We start from the raw sequence: 14,792 nt of genomic DNA, 5'->3' as shown, positions 1-14,792 counted from the left end.
ATTTGAGAGGGAGGAAAGGAAAGCTGTAAGGAGGAGTCAGTTTGAGGGCGGTCTAACTAAGTGAAATGCTGTTTGACACTGAAGTCTCACGTGACCAAAGCCTTCTGTGGTAACCTACGTTTTCAAAGCTCTTTGCCTCTCTCTGCTGTTAAAAGACCAGGGCAGTGAATTGTAGGCACGCCTCAATCTACACAAGGCACAGGCTTCATGACAAAGCAAGGAGGGAGGATAGCTGCCTGCTAGACTTCCCTGAGGGAGAAAGAGACAGAGAGAGAGAGAACACTGTCTGCTGCTGCATCCACTCCAGGGACTCTCTTTTTCATAAGGTACTGTATGGCAGTTTGTGTTTAAACAAAGAGCCACAGAGCTGTGTGAATGGTTCTACAATGTGTACGCATTTGTTCTCTCTTATTTTAGAAAAGGACCTAGAGCTGGGGCTGGCTGCAGGCATCTTTTTTGTTGCCTTCCACTTGTTCCTTCACGAATCTACTGGATTTGTGTGTAGGCTGTTTCAACACACAGATAGAAATGTAATTGGAAACACAATAGACCACTTCTGTATAGGGCAGCACACTGAGTCCAGTGTCTGGCTGTATGAGAGATTGCCTCACCGTACAGCATATGTTGCAATGTGACAGCATCAAACAGTTTAGGGTTTTTGGGTGATTATTACTGATGCCTTTTCACTTCTTCTTTAATTCTTCCCTTGGAGACATACTGTAGTTAAAACAATGCAATACCGATTCTCTAATGCAGTGCAGGGAGAATTCAAAACTGATAGTCCATTAGTAAGATCCATTTGATAATGCGATTTTTCGAGTTCAATGATTCTTTCAATCAGATTTTCAAATGTGTATATGTGGATTTCCTGTGACCCAGAATAAATTGGTACAAGTTCACTGAAAGTGAGTTCTTTATTCTGGTGAATGCTGACAGCCACAGCACGAGGTAATCCTGCTGACTACCGCACTCTACACTGTGAAGTGGGGAAACCGGAGAGGTCACAGCATCAGAGGTTCACGTCAGTGTAAAACTGCAACGTGGATTCCCTCCTTTTCTCTGCCACGGGAGCTGTGTCTCTGGATTTCTTCGGAGGTGACACCAAGTAAGTGGGAACGAGTGAACACAGGATGCAGCTTTCTGTTCAGGCACTGCTTTTGTGTAGCTGCTCTAAGAAATGTGAAACAGAGAATAGTGCTAAACAATGGGGTTTTCCAAAACTGTATTTTGATTACCTTCTCTTCGGTTGATCTTTCCCTGCACCCGAGCTATTACTGTGACGCTGCATTTTGCACTCTCTCCTTCTCCCCTATGTATTCTATGAACGGTATGTTTTGTCAGTATAGTGCAAGAGAAACAATACTTTTCACTGTATCCCAATACAATGTATCCCAATGTAGGGTGGCACAATGGTTAGCACTGCTGCCTCACAGTGGCAAGGATCTGGGTTCGATTCCCGGCTTGGGTCACTGTCTGCACGTTCTCCCTGTGTCTGCGTGGGTTTCCTTCGGGTGCTCTGGTTTCCTCCCACAGCCCAAAAGACGTGCTGGTTAGATGCATTGACTGTGCCAAATTCTCCCTCGGTGTGCCTGAACAGGTGCTGGAGTGGCGACTAGGGGATTTTCACAGTAACTTCATTGCAGTGTTAATGTAAGCCTACTTATGACATTAATAAATACATGTGAGAATAATAAATCAGATCAAAAATGATTGAAATGTTCTGAAGCAGATATATGATCAACAAGCAAACTATTTTGTCTGTAACAATTTAGAGGAAAGGTGATTGGCCAGGTGACACAGGAATTTGTGTGTGTATAAAATCTTTTTATGGATTGGTGGGTAAATGTAATGCTGCATTGGGTCGTCCAAAATATCCAATGATGATTGAACTGACCTCAATAGTTACGTCATCCTTTAAAGATAAAATCTGGTAATGTAACATGTGCTGTTACTGAGTCAAGCAGGCCAGGAAGATCGCACGTGTAATCTCCCCTTCTGTGTTCATTGATACCACTTTTAGGTTTACAATAATGGTCCTCTTTCTCTAACTCAGGCCTGCAACTGCACTGAAATTCTCACTCAAGCCTTCACCTCCAGTCTCACTTTTGCCAACATCCATTTTGCTGGTCCTCCAAGCTCCACCCTATCTACATTCCGACTCACCTTCCATACAAACTCCTGCTCACCAATTCCCATTGTTTCTGAGCAAGCACCGTGGGCTTCCCAGACCTTGCACATCACCGTGTTCCTCCCTGGTAAAGATCAGCTGGACCCACATCTGTAACTCCACCTCATCCTTCAGGCAAGGGGGTGGATCGAGAGGGGTGAGGATGGATGGTGCAGGAATATGGGAATAAGGATGAATAATATTAGTAGCAGAAGTTCATAGAATTCATAGAATCCCTGCAGTGCAGAAGGAGGCCATTTGGCCCACGGAGCATGCACTGACCACACCCGGGCCCCATCCCTGTGCTACCTTTTTACCCCAGCTAGTCCTCCTGACATTAAGGGGCAATTTAGCACGGCCAATCCACCGAACCTGCACATCTTTGGACTGTGGGAAGAAAGTGGAGCACCCAAAGGAAACCCATGCAGATACGGGGAGAACGTGCAGACTCCACACAGACAGTAACCCAAGCTGGGAATTGAGTCCAGGTCCCTTGTGCTGCAAGGTTACCACCGTGCCACCCTAATAGTTAAAAAGGATTCCTATAACCCGTTTCACACACACTAGGTCAGTCATAGCAGTGTTTATTTAGGGTGCCTTCTGAGTGCTGGTCGCAGTGTCTTATATTACAGTACATCTTTAAAGTGTAAATTTGTTAATAATGTTTCATGGTGAGGCAAGTGTGTGGTGAAACTATCACAGCAGTCCCCAGCTCCTGTCTGTGTGCGCGAGAGTGTGTGTGTGCGTACGAGTCTGAGTGTGCATGTGTGTGTGCATGTGCGTGCTTCTGACTGTGAGTCTGACTGTGCGTGTGTGTGTATACGTGTGAGAGATTTATGCTGCAATTTGCCAACCTGTCAAGCCTAGTCATTCTACTCAAAGGGATGAATATGAAACAATAAATCAGACTCAGGGCAGATAGGATGTTGGAATGGGAAGCTGCAGGATGATTAAAGGGGGAGCAGTAATTGATCGGACCGATTGATTTGTTTGGTTCGAGGTGCCTTTCCGCTGGTGTGTTGGCTGGAAAGTACACAGTTATTATAAAAACTGCTGAGAAAATTCCAAAAACTAGAAATGGTTGGAGATTGGAAAGGTCAGAGCTGTGGTGAGCAGAAAGGTTCCTGTCGAGGCTGTAGATTCAACTGGGAACAGCAAAGTCTCCAGTCAGGGGCCATTTTGGTTTAATGTCTGACAATATTTCATTAAGAAACCTGTACCTCTTGTAGATTTTCTCCAGGAGTTGTAACACTTCTTTGCTCCCACAATAATATACACTGTTGCTTCGAGAACTGAAGATCAGTTTCAAATTGAAAGTGTGCGATGTTCCAGGTTAATTTGTGTTTACAAAGCATTTTAATCGTTAGGTGGGTAACTAAGTATAAAATCCAAGACCGCCTGAAACTTGAGAAGAGATTGTTGTGTTGCTGGCGTAAGTGACATACTAGACCATGAGTAAAAATCAATGCTGTAACCACACACCATGAGGGCGATTTTCCAACCTCTCTGCGCCTGGCACAGATTGTACCGATCCCCGAAAATGGTGCATGGGCCTATAAGTCAGTTCTGTGCCCGTCGCCAAATGGTTCCCCATTGTGCTGGCCCCTTTCAAATGGCACAAACTGTATCGTGCCCAGAAAGGACACAAGGCTGACTTAGTATAAGATTGACTGCATCTTAATCTCATTGGCGATTTCCACCCCTTCCCTCCCCTCCACTCCCGGAAAGTTCCCACCTCTCCAGCAGCACGTCGCACAGGCGGTCTCCATTTTTGGAGACCAGATACGATGGCCACAAAGGAGTGGGAGGCTCAGAGGTCGTCGAAGCCGCGGGGTGGTCAGACATGGCAGTGCCCACTGGACACCCTGGCAGGGCCAGGTGAGCATTACCGGGGGAACTGCCCAGGGGGTGAGGCCTGAGTGGGAGCTATGACAGGGGAGCTATGCAGAGGGTCTACATCAGGGGTCATGATGGGGGGACAAGTTGGGGAGTAGGCAGAGGTCCCATTGGGCCACTCGGCCTTTCAAATCTTCTCTTCCAATCAATAAGATCATGATTGATCTGACTGTAATCTCATCCCCACAGTCCTGCTTACCCCGATAACCTTTCACCCCTGCTTATAAAAACCTATCTAACGCTGCCTTAAAAATATTTAAAGATTCTGCTTTCTCTGCCTTTCAAGGGAGTGAGTTCCAAAGATTCATCGAGAGAAACAGTTCTCCTTGGCTTTGTCTTAAATGGATGACACTTTACCTTTAAACAATGATCTTTAATTCTTGTTTGTCTCACAACGGGACACATCAGCTGGAATTCCCCCACCCTGCCCGCTGCAGGAATCGTAGCGGGCGAGACCAAAAATCCGGCAGACCATTTAAAGGCCCATTGAGCTTGGGTGGGAAGTTTCAGTCCTGGGGTGGGTGCGTGCGCAGAACATCCCGCCCATCCTCTCCACATTCACCCTGACAAGAATCCCCCCAGGATTTTATATGTTTCAATCAAGTCACTTCTTACTCTCCTAAACCCCAGCAGGTACATGCCCAACCTTTCCTCATGTTTAAATCCATTACAATTCTTCTTTAGTGTTTTCATCAAATCAGCTTTTTCAGCTAAATATCATTTAGATGCAGAGACCAAGGCTGGAATGTTATAGCCGTTCATACCATTCGCTGCAGTGAATGGAGATTTCACAGGCCACCAAATTCTTCAAGCTCTCTGCAGCAGAAGCATGGGTGTGAACAGCTAGTAAGATTGCACCCTAAGGTTCACATTCTGTGTATAGACTGGGTTAATGCTATTTTACAATATTTTGACTCCATAAAGGCTGCTGTTAATTGTGCAGTAGTAAAGCAACATCGGTAGAAATATTGGGATAATGTTTTAATCCAGATTTTTAACCTGAATGTTACAGAAATCAGCTGTGTATCACAATGCCTATTGTTGCAAATGGCTTTGCCAATCATGCACCTTTGCAGATGTGTTTGAGGCTATTTAGCCATCCTGTAACTTTGCCCTACAACATAGCACACAACGCGATGACGTTAGAGCCAGTTGATGACTGATATTTCTACAGGCCCGGCTGATCTCATTCCATCGCTTACACATAGCTGCCCTCTGAAACATGGCTATAATATTACTTGGTCTGATCCTTTAACATTCAGGTACTCACTCTGGAGGAGTGCTTTAATTAGTTCTGGAAGTCAATCAGACTTTAATTATTGCTAGACATTTTGCTTACTTGGCAACTGCTTGGTAACCTGGTTTGCTATCTCAACAACCACTCCAGATTATTTCAAATGTGGTAAAACAACCTGGAAAATTACAATTCCTTTCTCCATTTTCCTGCACTTTTAAAAACATCATTCAGTGTTTCTGTTTTATTTGGAATGTGGTGATTGGAGTTGTGGTGACTCTCAGAACTTTAATATCAATAGAAAAATGCTGATCTGAAGCTTTTTAAACTTTCCTTGAGTTGAGAAACTCGGGTGAAAGATTAAGGGCCAGGGTACAAATCACCAAATGTGGAGAAAAGATATGCGAAACCAAAAAGCAATGCTTACCTTAGGTTTTAGATTGCTTTTATTAGGCTTAATTAATTGGTACAAAAACAGAAAATGCTGGAAAACCTCACCAGGTCTGACAGCGTCTGTGGATAGAGAATAGAGCCAATGTTTTGAGTCTGGATGACCCTTCGTTAGAGCTGAAGAGAAGGAAAGTATACTATGAGGGTGAGCAGGGGGATGGGTGGGTGGGAGGCTGGAGGGATTGTAATTGAAATACCTTGTTGAACACCAGGGGGAAAATGAAAAGCAATGAAAGGTAAAAGTGACAGACGGAAGTTCTGTCGGAGAGAAGAGCAGTGTTTCTCCAGGTTAGGCATTCCTGGAAGAGGAGCGGCAGTGGTTTAAAGATTCTTGGAAGGGAAGTGGTTTAACCCTAGGTTCAATTAAGTGTTTCAATTACAGCCACCAGCCCCCCACCCCCATCCTCATAGTATGAATCTTATCTGTTTTTTCTTCTCTTCAGCTCTGACGAAGGGTCATCCAGTCTCGAAACATTGGCTCTATTCTCTCCCTGCATAGAAGCTCTCAAACCTGCTGAGATTTTCCAGCATTTTCTGTTTTTGTTTCAGATTCCAGCATCCGCAGTGTTTTGCTGCCTTCTTAATTAATTTTTTAGCATTAACATGAAGGTTTATCAACAAGTAATTAAGGAGAGTTTTTTTTAACAAATGCCTTTTCCTGCCATCCAAGATCATTCTGCCTCAACATAATGATATAGTGGAACAAGATGTTTGTGTCTCTGCAGCTTGTAGAGCACATTAGTGAATAAACTGTTTAAAATATCATCTGTGCCTTTATTCCGATATAGCCACACATTAATACAAAGAACAGTACCGCACAGGAACAGGCCCTTCAGCCCACCAGGTCTGTGCCAACACACACTTCTCTAATCTAATATTTTCTTGCCTCTATGCGTTCCATATTCCTCCATTTCCTGCCTATTCTTGTATTTATCCAAATCCTTCTTGAATATCGTTGTAGAATCTGCTTCCGCCACCTCCTCTAGCAGCACGTTCCAGGCATTCACCACCCTCTGTGTGAATAACTCGCCCCTTACATCTCTATTAAACTTTCCCCCTCTCACTTTCAACCTATGTTCCCGAGTAATTGACCCTTCAACTCTGGGAAAAAGACTTTGACTATCCACTCTGTCCAAGCCTGTCATAATCTTTTAAACCTCTATCAGATCTCCCTTCATCCTCTGACACTCCAATGAAAACAATCCAAGTTTGTTCAACCTTTCTTCATCGTCCATATCCTCTAAACCAGGCAACATCCCGGTAAATCTCTTCTGCACCATTTCCAATGCATCAACATCCTTCCAGTAGTGTGGCGACCAGAATTGTACACAGTACTCCAAATGCAGCCTAACCAAGTCTTGTACAGTTGCAACATGACTTTCCAATTTCTATACTCAACGTTCTGACCAATGAAGGCCAGCATGCCATATGCCTTCTTGAACACCTTGTCCACTTGAGTTGCCATCTTCAGGGAACTGTGGATCTGCATGCCTAGATCCCTCTGTATGCTAATAGTTCTAAGGGCTGTACCATTTAACATAGACTTTCCTTCTGCAGTAGACCTTCCAAATCACATCACCTCACATTTGTCTGGGTTAAAATTTTAACCAGAACTACTAGCTTTTTTATTGCGCCTTTAACAAAAATTCCCAAGTACACTCGATGATACAGTTAGATAGGAAACAGCAAACTTGGGTGGGGAAAGGACTGCCAGGCTTCCCACTGGCATCCCATTTTACACTCTGAAAACTTGAGTTTATCCAAAACTTGGTCCTAAACCACATGCTACCTCCTAGCAAATCCCATTCACCTTTTAACCCTGTACTCCCTCACTATTATCTCCAGGTTCAGCATTTTGCTACATCCCCGTAGAGACTAAAGAGTTGAAAAATAAATTCACACTTCTAGTTAAGGGCTGGAAAGGATATGACCAGATTTCACATTTTAAAACTTTTACTGTTACAAATGATTTAAACACTATTGACCAAACATTATTTTTGTTGGCAACCTATCCTTTCAACTGTACATTCCTCATTACAGTTATCTTGCAACGCACTTTCCACAGAATTACACTCCTTACAGCAAATAGTCCACAGTGACTCCCAGCTTCTACTCGCTTTGTATCTCCCCTTTTCACCAAGTAGTGACCTTGAATGACCTCCTCTAGACACTTCCCTTAGGTTTCAGAGAATTTCCTAAATCTACTACCAGTGGTAAATAATGCCTTGATGATTTCCCCTTCTGGCTATGCTAGGGATGAACCTCCCAGAATCTTTAGATGGCTGTAGGATGCATCTTTTCTGAGAATCTATCTCCCTCCCACATCTGGCTGCAGTGGTTTGCAACAGAAATGCTAATAGGCAACTCTTGACCCCACCCTTTCCTCCTCAAGTTGAATTGACAGTTGACAGCATAACTGTTTTCAACTCAAAACTTTAAATACATTTCTAGAACATTGAAAGACTCAGAGTCCACCCTTTGTGACCTCAATAGGCTGCAGCCATTCTCTCCACCTATGAACCCATCACCCCAGTAACACAAGCTGGATCTCCCTTTTATCCTAAATTGCCCAAAGTCTGTTATCAAGCAGACCTCAGATTAGTCACATGACCCCTTTCACTTTACCCTTAGTTGAAGACAGTTCCAAACCATAACAATCTTATAAACCTCATCATTGTAGCAATTGCCTCAATTTTAAAATTAAAACATTCTTGTTTTCGAACCCCCCCCCCAATGACTTCTCTGTAATCTCTTCCAGCCCCACAACCTCCCGAAATATCTTGACTCCACTGTATCTTCCTTTAAATCATTCCTCAAAACCTACCGGTGACCAAGCTTTTGGTCAGGCGCCCTCATATCTCCTAATGTGATATGTTTGATGACACTCTTGTGAAATGCCTTGGGGCATTTTACCATGTTAATGATGCTCTTTAATTACACGTTGTTTGGGGAGGGGTATCTCTGGGAGTAGGGCTCAAGTGTCTGAAGACCCTCCTTGGGTGAAGAAGAGTGAATTGCAGAAGGCTAAAATTAGGTAAACACAAAGGGGCCAGAAAGGCTATAAGACCAGAGCAAGAGATGGACATTGGTGGGGTGGAACAGTGGAGGGATTGGAAGAGTTTAAATTGAGGCATTAGTTACCGAGGAACCAACTTGTTTCCCACGCTTTGCACTGTGCTTTCACCTGAGAAACTACACCGCATTAACCAGTTTCCTCATTGTGTCTTGCGTTATTTTTCACTTGTCCTTTACCTCACAGGCTTGCAAAGCAGTGCAGGTCAGCCTATAGGAAGAAACAATTGTGTTCCATTCATATTCGCCCAGAAGTTCCTTTTTAGGTCATGTTTTTAAAGGGACGAATGGACACGCAGAATCAATGCTGCAACTGTCAATGGAGGCCTGTGGGTAGCAAGAGATTGGACCTTAGCCAGCTGTTGGCGGTTGTCATACTCACTTGTTCTTGCTTGTGGAAGTATATCATTTCGGGTGTCCTGTCTCATCGCCATCTCCTGTATCACATTGTTTTTATCCTTTTTGCCAGTGACACTGGTTAGGTCACATCGACACGGCAGAAGCCTGAGCAAGTCAAACTTTAGCACAGCACAGTAAGCCCCCTCATTATCATACAAAAAATGGCCAGACCAATTTTGGGTGGGACATTTTTCAGGTGACTTTGAGATGTTGTACACTAAAATTGATCCATTTGTTTCACTTCTGTAAAAAAAAGACCCAGTTTCAACCTCTATGGCTAGAGTTTTCCAGCTGTTCACACCCCCACTGCCAGCGAGGCTGGAGAATTTGGCTCTCAGCCAGATCTCTGTTCACTGTAGCAGGGCCAGAGAATTCCAACAGCTGGAAAATTCTGACCCATATCTTTTTATGATTTTCAATCTGCATTTTATTCATTTATTGATGTGTTATTTTATTGCAATCCAAATGTTTACAATTAATCATCTTTTTATAGGAGTTGAAGTAAAACAGTACAATAGAGAGGCAGTGGCAAAGTGCTATTGTCACTGGGCAAGTAATCCAGAGACCCAGGGTAAGGCTCTGAAGACTTGGGTTCAAATCCCACCATGGCAGATGCTGAAGTTTGAATTCAATGAGTCGCAAAAACCCAGCTTGCAGGTGCAGCAGGTGGTCAGGAAGGCGAATGGGATGCTGGCCTTCATAGCGAGGGGGATTGAATATAAAAGTAGGGAGGTCTTGCTGCAGCTGTATAGGGCATTGGTGAGGCCGCAGCTGGAGTACTGTGTGCAGTTTTGGGCGCCGCACCTGCGCAAGGATATTTTGGCCCTGGAGGGAGTGCAGAGGAGGTTTACTAGGCTGATACCGGAGTTGAGGGGATTGAGCTATGAGGAGAGGCTGAATAAACTAGGCTTGTACTCGTTAGAGTTTAGAAGAATGAGGGGAGATCTCATTGAGACGTATAAGATGATGAATGGGATGGATAGGATAGAGGTGGAGAGACTCTTCCCGCTCAAAAAAGACAGTAGGACTAGGGGGCACAGCCTCAAGATAAAGGGGAGGCGGTTTAGAACGGAGTTGAGGAGGAACTTCTTCACTCAAAGGGTGGTGAATCTCTGGAATTCTCTGCCCGTTGAAGTGGTGGAGGCTGCCTCGCTAAATATTTTTAAGAAGCAGGTTGATGGGTTCTTGATAAGAGAGGAGATTAAGGGTTATGGGGAGAGGGCGGGAAAGTGGAACTGAGCCACGACAGATCAGCCATGATCTTATTGAATGGCGGGGCAGGCTCGAAGGGCTAGATGGCCTACTCCTGCTCCTATTTCTTATGTTCTTATGTTCTTATGTAAAAGTCTAACAATGATCATAAAATGATTGTTGTAAAAACCCTCCTGCCCTTTCGGGCCTAAATTTAGGCCATCCTTACTTGATCTGGCCTATGTGTGTCTCCAGGTCCACAACAGTGTGATTCTAAAATAGCTGAGCAAGCCACTCAGTTTCTGGTCAATAAATGCCAGCCCAGCCTGTGAAACCCACATCCGATAAATGAGCTTTTTAAAAAATGGTAGAATGGAGCTCCTGGTTATTAACCTCTAGTTTAAAATCAACTCGACAGGGTTTAGAATCCTACAGTGCAGAAGGAGGCCATTTGGCCCATCGAGTCTGCACCGACCACAAACCCACCCAGGCCCTCTCAACCCCATGCTAATCCTAGCTAATCCCCCTGGCATTAAGGGGCAATTTATCATGGCCAATCCACCCAACCTGCACATCTTTAGACTGTGGGAGGAAAACCACACAGACACGGGGACAACATACAGACTCCACATAGACAGTGACCCGAGGCCGGGATTGAACCTGGGTCCCTGCCGCTGTGAGGCAGCAGTGCTAACCACTGTGCCGTCTCTAGAATTAGTAGACAGTTATTAATTCTCAGACACCTTGGCTGTAGTGTTAAAGTGCTCTGAAGTTTTTTCTACATTTCTATTAACAAAGCTGCCATTTATTTACCTCGTGCTCACGTTTCACATTTAAATGATTACGTTGAATGTTACTATTGAGGTGTATTTAACTCGCAAACAGCAATGGGAAAGATAAGTAGTGATTCTGTTCTTGATGGATGAGTTGAGGGAAGGATTCCAAGGCAGGTTTACTGTTTTGGTTTTTCACTCCAGGAGCAGCAGCATTGACTGTGCACTAACACCGTGTATGGACCATGCGCGTTAGAGCAGCAAGGAACTTACAACTTTATACTCAAATCTCAGAGTGCTTCTTACAGCACCAACTAATGTAAAAATGTAGCAGAATGCTAGGGTAGTAAGGGTGTGGATTGCCCTGTCTGCAGCAGTTGTGGACTCGCCAACTTTAAGGGCGTTCAAATGGCCAGTGGATAGGCATATGGATAACACTGGAATAGTTTAGGTTAGAGGGTCATTAGATTGTTTCCACTGGCCTCATTCTGCCCCATGAATGACTTTATAACTATATCAAGTTCTTCGCCAGGGTAGATGTGGAGAGGTTGTCTCTCCACCCCCCCCACCCCTGGTCATATTGTGCCACACTTAGTCAAAAAAGGTTGACAAGTGCCACGCCCTATCGCCAGTGGCATGGAGTTTGATGCCAGTCCTAGCTGAGGTAGACCAGAGGCCTGTCCTCTCACCCCCTACCCTGTGGCATGGTATAAGCTGTCATTTGGTAGCCTCCTATGGCGGGTGGTGTTTGGAGAAGCGAGAGAGGGGAATCAAAGGATCTGAGGGTAGGGCAGAATGTAGATTTGAAATGGTGGCTGCGATGCTCCGACATCGCCCGCAGCTGGGATTCTCCAGTCCCGCTGCAGTGAATGAAGCTTTGGCTGAGCGTCAAACTCTCCATTCTTGCTGGCAGCAGCGGCAGGGCAAACAACATGGGAGAATTCGGGCCGGTAACTCCTATTGAAAGCACAGACCTAAGGGGCTGAATGGCCTATTCCAGCTCCTATTGAGTTGGCCACGTGTTGATGTGAAGTGTTTCTCCAGTTGTACAGATGTGAGATGATGGCCAGAATATTCCAACTGTTGAAACCAGCGGGATATTCTGGTGCTGCTGATGAGACATTGCCTCCACTGTGGACTTCCCCGCAGCGTGGGGGGGGAGTTAATGGGGAAATCCCATTGACAGTGGCGGACCAGAAAATCCCATCATTAGCCAATGGCATGCCACCTCTCACTGCTGTGGGGAGTAGAGTTCTGACAGTCAGACAGCCATGTGTTTTGGACAGTTTTTTTATGCTTTTTTGGTTCTGAGCTGCAGTTGGGTTTTAGAAGGGACAGCAAGCTAAAAGGAAATGTTTTCCCTCTCTCCCTGTTGCTTTGAAAATTCAGTTGGTTAGCTGAAAATAAGGTCTTGTTTTCCTAAAGGGGCTCGCTGGTGTTTTGGGAAGCTGTCTTGTCTTTAAATTGTTCAGAGTGAAGCCAGAGAATTGTAGTCTTCAGCCAAAGGATTCAAATTCCAATATCACGTGAGCAGTAGACTTTGCTGTATAGAACTTGTTTAGAAGCTTTTGTCTATGGCAAAGGTTTTGGTTTGATTGGAACACATTAGATATCTTTGCTAAAGGTTATACATTATAATGGTCATTTTGTTTTTGTTTATAATTGATAAAAGTTCTTGCCAATTTTCTTACTACACACATTATATTCTTAAATGTGCTTGTTTGGTAAAACTCCCTAGTGCGTCTTTTGAACCACACCTGGAACATCTCATGCTTATCCTAGTCAAATTCAAGATGCAAAACTTATGATTCAGGCGGGCTTCGTAAAAACACTTTGGAGTCTGAACTATAACAGTACTAATGTTTCAATGTACTTAAAGCAGCCCACCCAACAATAACTTTGGAGTATTTATGTAACACCTTTAATATAATAAAGTGTCACAAGTCACTTCACAGGAGTATTAGAAAGCAAAATTTGACACCAGGCCACATAAGATGAATTTACAGCAGGTGATTCAAAGAGGTGGTTAAAATATGAGGTATATATCAAAGAGAGGAAAGAGCATTGCAGGGAGAATTCCAGAGTTTAATCCTGAGAGTTCTCTGTTAGTCGATACGTTAGAACCATCCATGCAGTCAAAAGTTATAATTATTTTTTTAAACAACCGTTGAAGCTTATTTTCAATATACATAGACTTCTTAGAGTATGAGTTTGTTCATACTTCTGAAAAAATATATTGCAAATTAATTTTGCTGAGATAAACAGCTTTCTTATTGGAATGGTTCTGTTGATCCACTTGGACAGTAGCTAACACCCAATCATTATAGATTTCCCTGAAGGTTTAGCACACTTGTCCACATTGTTTTGGATAAATTCCATCCCCAGTGGCAAAGGGACAGGGACAGATTCTGACAGAACATCACTGTGTTTCTATCCTGAGTAAGAGGCAAGTTTTCTCTCCAGATCTGCTGACACTTTGTCAAAAGGAAGGCAGTATTTTGCGCTGTTGTCCTGAGGGTGGGGCCTAAAGACATTGGCAAGGCCAATTCCACAGAGAAAAAGAGCAACCTGATCTCCCTTCCCCACCAATTAAAGGCACTATATAAATGCTGCAAAGTTGTTATTGATTGGGCTGCTTTGAGGACTGTTATGGTTTAGGTCAGAAACTCAAGTGTTTTATGGAACCCGCCTGAATCATATGTCTTGCATTTTGAATTTGGCTGGGATAAGCATGATATGTTTCACTTCAGGTATGACCCAAAAGACCCACTAGGGAGCTTTTCTCAAATAAAGTTTATTTAAGAATATAGTTAACATGTGTCGTAAGAGAATTATCAAGGAATTTTATCAATTAAACCAAAAACAAAACAAACTCCTATTATGTATAACTCTTACAAAGATATCTAATGTGTTCCAATCAAACCTCACGGACTTCAAGACCCCCACCCCTCCCCAACCAATCTACATTAGTTGGTAATCTCTCCCCCCACCCACCATCAATGTTCATCAGCAGTCTCTCCCCAGGCTGTACTACCAGGTGGGGCTTGCCAGGGTGGTGGCTGTGCCCCTGATCACCCAGAAGCCGCACTGGCCCCCACACCCCCGGTCTGGTCAGCTCGACTACTGGACTACAGGACCGATTCTCGCAAGTGTGATCTCACATCAGCGGGGTGGGGGTGGGTGTGGGTGTGAGAATGTGGCAAACCCAGAAGATAAGGTGTTATGCTGTTTAGGCATGTTTAAATCTATATAAATTGATGGCTGGGTGTAAACCTGATGATATCTTTGGGTGGAGGAGTGGGTGCGAGGAGGATTGGATCGCACTGTAAGATCTCTCCAGCGTACATCCCGCGATGGTCCTCTCCCGAGAGTTTCCTCCCATGACGGGATTCATGTCAGTATGAGTGTCCCCCTAGTTTCACCATAAATCCAATTGAAACTTTCTTCTTCAGGCACACATTAACAATACTTCAGAACCTTGGGGAACGCAGAACCCTGGATCTGTTTCGCATTTGAAATGCTTACTTTTGCAAAGGCTCTTCAGCATTTCCTCTGCACACACTTCAAAACTTTGCGTAAGTAACCAAATTTGACAGCCCGGAGGGATGTA

General features: G+C 44.1%; 1 protein-coding gene across 1 annotated transcript in view; it reads left to right on the top strand.

Moving 5' to 3' along the window:
* Positions 1-123: 123 nt before the first annotated feature.
* The window catches only part of fam107b (family with sequence similarity 107 member B), a 130,669-nt gene continuing 116,000 nt past the window's right edge, over positions 124-14,792 (top strand). Inside the window, exon 1 of the mRNA XM_080207765.1 lies at positions 124-326. The gene's annotated coding sequence lies outside the window, so the exon portion shown is untranslated. The remainder of the gene's footprint in view (positions 327-14,792) is intronic.

Source organism: Carcharhinus amblyrhynchos, chromosome 19, assembly GCF_965287045.1.
Source record: "Carcharhinus amblyrhynchos chromosome 19, sCarAmb.v2.hapA, whole genome shotgun sequence".
Taxonomy (NCBI): Eukaryota; Metazoa; Chordata; class Chondrichthyes; order Carcharhiniformes; family Carcharhinidae; genus Carcharhinus; species Carcharhinus amblyrhynchos.
This window is presented reverse-complemented; position numbering and strand designations above follow the sequence as displayed.